At 59.7% G+C, this 5616-nt stretch overlaps 1 long non-coding RNA gene across 1 annotated transcript; it reads right to left on the bottom strand.

Moving 5' to 3' along the window:
- Positions 1–886: 886 nt before the first annotated feature.
- Positions 887–2720, bottom strand: LOC115836744. Its single transcript, XR_004031779.1, has 2 exons — positions 2516–2720; positions 887–2393 (listed from the first exon to the last, which is right to left on the bottom strand). It is a non-coding gene; the product is annotated as an uncharacterized LOC115836744 (long non-coding RNA).
- Positions 2721–5616: the final 2896 nt, after the last annotated feature.

The following is a 5616-nucleotide window of genomic DNA, read 5'->3' as shown; positions in this document are numbered from 1 at the left end:
GGACCGTGCAAACAACAGGAAAAAAACAAGCATTGCTGGAGATGTGGGGAAGCTGGGACGTGGGGAAGTAGGTGCACTGCTGGTGGGATGTGGAAAGGGGCGGCCACTGTGGAAACAGCCTGGTGGCTCCTCCAAGAATTAAAGATGGAATTTCCATAGGATCGACAGTTCCTCTTCGGGGTGTATCCACAAAAGAATTGAAGGCAGGGTCTTTTTTATTTTTATTTTTTTTCAGAATCTCGCTCTGTTGCCCAGGCTGGAGTGCGATGGCACACCCATAGCTCACTGTGGCCTCGACCTCCTGAGCTCAAGGGATCTCCTCCCTCAGCCTCCCGAGGAGCTGGGTCTACAGGTGCACGCTACCACGTTGATACGGTTTGGCTGTGTCCCAACCCAAATCTCATCTTGAATTGTAGTTCCCATAATCCCCACGTGTCACAAGAGGGACCTGGTAGGAGGTGGTTACCCTCCTGCTGTTCTTGTGATACTGAGTTCCTCTGAGATCTGATGGTTCTATAAGGGCTTTTTCTCCTTCGCTCAGCACTTCTCCTTCCCTCCATCACATGAAGGACAGGTTTGCCTCCCCTTCTACCATGATTGTAAGTTTCCTGAGGCCTCCCCAGCCATGCTGAACTGTGAGTCAATTAAACCTCTTTCTTTTATAAATTACTCAGTCTCAGGTATGTCTTTATTAGCTGTGTGAGAACGCTCTAATACACACATGCAGCTAATTTTTAAAATTTTTGTAGAGATGGAGTCTCACCATGGTGCCTAGGTTAGTGGCAGACTCCTGGCCTCAGGTGATCCTCCTGCATTGGTTTCCCAAAGCACTGGGATTGCAGGCATGAGCCACCGCCCCAGCTGAAAGCAGGGTCTGGAACAGCTATTTGCACACCCATGTTCAAAGCTTTGTTCACAGCAGCTGAAAAGGGGGAAGCAACCCATGCATTCACTGATGGACAAATGGACAACATGAGGTCTGTTCATGCAATGGGATAATTTCCAGCCTTTTTCTAACACACGTTACAGCACGCGTGAACCTTCAGGATGTTATGCTGAGTGGAATCAGCCAGTCCCAAAAGGATAAATCCTGTGTAATTGCACTCATATGAGGTCCCTAGAGTCACGAGATTCACAGACAGAAAGTAGAACGGTGGGTTCCAGGGACTGGGGGAGCGGTGATGAGGAGTTGTTCAACGGGTCCAGAGTTTCAGTTTTACAAGAAAAAAAGTTCTGGAGATGGGATGTGCAACAACGCAAATGTGCCTAATGCCACTCACTATATACTTAGAAATGGTTGCAATGGCAAATGTCACGTTATGCGTATCCCACCACCTTCAGGAGGGCCGGGCAGAGAGACCGACACGCCGCAGGAGGAAGAGGTGCTGATTCGCCCCGGCCAGGGCAGCAGTGTCAACACGGCAGACACGCAGCTGAGTGTGGCAGCCTGTAAGAGCCTGTAGCGGCGGGAACGGAGCTGCTGGGAACTGGATGGCCCTGGGGCCCCCTGTGCCCTCCCTCTCTACTGCTGGTCATTTTCTGGAGTCCTCAGCAGTGGGAGGAGCTCAGCTGACAGTGACCATGTTCCCTCCAACCAGAAATCCCTTGGGAGCTGGTGAAGGCAGCTTGGATGACACTGCCCAGTGGAGACCTGAGCAGTCCGGATGTGGACCTGGCCCCGCAGAGCTGGGCTCCCGAGACGCACCCAGTGTGATCTGAGAGGCCAAAGGCTCAGTGTGGAAAACAGCACGGAAACCACGTTGCAATCTCTCGCGCTGACGGTGTGCAGTGGCCGTACTTCGGATGGATTGGGTGAATGAACTAAGATGAGCTTAGCCTGTTTCTCCTTTCTTGAATGCGGTTGGCATCCTATTTCCATCAGACCACACTGCGGAGACCACCAGGAAATACAGGATTCCTCCTCTCCACAAGAAGATAAGGGATTCTTGAACCAGAGCGTGGCCCTGGGGTGAGGATCTGCCTGTTCCTGCGGGTGGGGAGTGCCTGTGCTGGGAAGCAGGAGGGGCTGGGCACCAGCGCCACTGTCCACCCTGGGACAGTCCACCCTGGGACAGGCAGCTGTGACCAGTGGGCCCTGGACTCTTCCCACCCAGCAGCCAGCATCCGGCCCAACCTGGCCCCAGTCTCCACGGGCGACTGCTGCTCTGATCCACAAGCTTCCCTCATTCTCCCGTGGAGCAGGCGGCGCTTTCACCGATTTCTGACACAGGAATCAATCCGCTTTCTGCACAGAAGGCTGCTGTGTGCTGAAGCTGGAAGGAACCTGTGAGGCTCTAAGATGCTCCGTCCCTCAAACCATCCCCTTTGTGTGCAGCAAAGGCCAGGACCAGACTGGCCAAGGAGTGATCAAAAGGCCCTGTCCCTCCATCCACCTCCCAGGCCGGCCAGCACCTGGTGATGGGGGGAACCGAGAGGCCCTGTCCCTCCATCCACCTCCCAGGCCGGCCAGCACCTGGTGACGGGGAGGACTGAGATGCCCTGTCCCTCCGTCCACCTCCCAGGCCGGCCAGCACCTGGTGACGGGGGGAACCGAGAGGCCCTGTCCCTCCATCCACCTCCCAGGCCGGCCAGCACCTGGTGACGGGGGGAACCGAGATGCCCTGTCCCTCCGTCCACCTCCCAGGCCGGCCAGCACCTGGTGACGGGGGGAACCGAGAGGCCCTGTCCCTCCATCCACCTCCCAGGCCGGCCAGCACCTGGTGACGGGGAGGACTGAGATGCCCTGTCCCTCCGTCCACCTCCCAGGCTGGCCAGCACCTGGTGACGGGCCTGGTGACAGGGCCAAGGCGGCAGCCGGGGCAGGATTTGCAACGCCTCCTGCAGGCGACAAACTGCCTCCCAAGGCCAGATGCAGACGGAGCTGTCACACGGCTCCCACGCCCGGGATTCCGCGAGCCTCCCCCCCCATCCCCAGCAGCAGACGCCACCCGCCCCCCACCTCCCGCCCCGGGGCCTGAACTCCCAGCCAAGCCCGGCCTCTGCACGCCACAGTGAGAAGCCAGGCCCGACGCAAACCCCCTGGCGGCTCCCCGCTGGCCCCTTCCTGAGTCTCGGAAGCTGTTTCTGAGCCGGGGGATGCGTCTTCCTCCCGTCCCCGCAGCGCCCGGAGCGGGAGCGGCATCGGCGTCCCCGGCGTCACCGCATCGGGCTTCTCTGGTCCTTTGTGAATCGGGCCTGAGTCATCCCCGGCTCCGCCGCTCACCCACCGGGCCGGGTGCTTTCCCCCCGGCGCTGGCGACAGCGACTCCCCGGCTCCCCGGCAGCTGCTTCCCGGCGTCTCACGGCCCTTGGCGCCCGTCTCTGCTGTTTACTCCGCCGAGGACGAGAGGAGCTGCCGGCACCCGAGAGCCTGCTCGGTGGCCTTTCTCCAGGAAACACACCTGACGCCTGCAGGGGCCGGACCGGAGAAGCCGTGTGCCCCGAACAGCCTGTGCTGAGGAGCAGCCTTTGTGCCCTCGGAGCTGGCCGGCCAGGGCCTCCGAGGACCGTCCCAGGAAGGCTCCGGCCCGGTTCACTCCCAGCTGGCCGCCCCCCACCCCCTGCCCCCAGCACCCGCCGTGTCTCCTGCCGGGAAGGGTGGCTGCGGTTGCTTCCTCCCCCGCCCCTGCTGCCCACTCTCCTGCCCCATCAGCATCTCATGTGTGGGCTGGCACAGGCCAGGGTGGGCTGCGGAACAGACACCCCAAGGCAGGGCCTTGGCAGGCGAAAGCTTCTCCCTCGCTGGCATGCTGGCTGGAGGGTCCGCAGGCCCCCAGGACACTGCCCTCCTTCACGTCCCCGCACAGCCCTGGAGGAGCCTGGGGGGTCAGTGCCGACTCTGACGGGCCCCTACAGGTGACACAGTCATTTCTGCCCAATTTTATTGTTCAAAGCAAGATGCCCGGCCCGGCCCCACACCCAGTGGCAGCTGCCTGAGCACGTGTGGTCTCCAGCCCAGAGGTGCTCCTTACCGGTGTGCAAGCGAGAGGGGGGCTGATAAATAAGTGGGAGGCAGAGCAGGCTGATGGGGGTAAGGGGGGCTCACCACAGCGAACACACTGAGGAGCAGGGTCCGAACCTCCAGACCAGCTTTGAGTGTTTAGGGAAGTCCGTGTGGGGGGCATTTACAGCCAACCACAAATGTTAAGCTACAAAGTGGCCTAGAGGTAAGGAGGATGCTGAAGGCCAGTCCCCAGATTTAAATGCATGGCGTCCTGCAGGATGGAGCCGGGCGGGGCTGGCCGGCCAGGGGAGAAGCTCCAGGGTCCAGGGGCACCTTATCTCTAAGGTCAGGACAGGACCAAGGGAGGGCTGGGGAGAGCACCTGAGCGGACAAGGCCTCCAGCCGCACACAGACAGGAGGGTGAGGGCTCTGAGCGGGGGGTTATGGCCGAGGCAAGGCGGCCTTCCAGGAGCTTTCCCAACTGAAGAGCAGCTGCAGCCCCTCCAAGGGGAAGGTTCAGCCTTGCCACCGATGCCATTTCTCAAGTGCAGACTCTTCCTTTTAAAAACGAAATGAGATGCAATTGATTTGTTTTACTTTTCTGGGAAAAAAAAAAATTGTTTTTGAGATGAGGTCTTGCTCTTCTACCCAGGCGGGAGTGCAGTGGCGTGATCATGGCTCACTGCAGCCTCAGCCTTCTGGGCTCAAGCCATAGGCCTGCCTCAGCCTCCCAAGGTGCTGGGATTACAGGTGTGAGCCACTGCACCCAGCTAACTGATTTTACCCTCTTCATAGGCAAGAACTGTGCATAGCACCAAGGACCCCAAAGTATGCAGGGGGAAGTATGCAGGGGGAAGTATGCAGGGGGAAGTATGCAGGGGGAAGTATGCAGGGGGAAGTATGCAGGCAGAAGCGTGGCCCCTCCGCCCCGCCCTCCCTCCCCTGCTCAAAGGCAACCAGGACTTCCAGCCTCTGCTGACTCCCACGGGCGCCTGTGGTGCGGGGGTCCTCGTCTTGGGTAAGGATGTGGCCAGCACGGGGTCAGGGCCTTTCTCTTCTCCCAGGCAACCACCTTGAATGTAAATCTGACATCAATGCCCACTGCCCTCAGGGTCAGCTCAGACCCTCTGTGCAGCCGTTTGGGTGGACACTCCACGCCCACCCCCAGCCAGCCCTCAGGCCTCGGGCTACCAGGGTCCCTGCGTCTCCACACACGACGCTGCTCCATGTTTGCTGGATGACTTCGCCTTGTCCACGGCCGTTTCCACCTGCTCCTTGAGGCCCAACTTAAACGCACTGCCTCTTCCTCCCCACTTTGTGCAGAACCACCCTGCCCTCCTCTCAGACCCCAGACCTGTCCCTTCCTCAGCTGTCACAGGCTCTGCCACCGGCAGAACCGCGTCCCCCAAATCCATTCACTGGAGTCTCAGCTTCGACATGTGGTATTTGGAGACGCAGCCTTTTCAGAGGTAGGTAGGGTAACTGAGCCGTGAGTGTGGGGTCCTGATCCCATGGGCCATGGCCTCCAGGAGAAGAAGAGACACCATGTGCTCCCTGCCTGTGCAGAGGGAAGGCGCGAGGTGGCTCCAGGACCCACGTCTGCCAGCACCTTGGCCCAGAACTTCCAGCCTCCAGATTGTGAGAAACAAATCCCTGGTGTCCACGGTGCTGGG

Source organism: Nomascus leucogenys, chromosome 9 (assembly GCF_006542625.1).
Source record: "Nomascus leucogenys isolate Asia chromosome 9, Asia_NLE_v1, whole genome shotgun sequence".
NCBI lineage: Eukaryota > Metazoa > Chordata > Mammalia > Primates > Hylobatidae > Nomascus > Nomascus leucogenys.
Note: the sequence above shows the minus strand (reverse complement) of the source record. Positions and strands in the feature narration are given on the sequence as shown.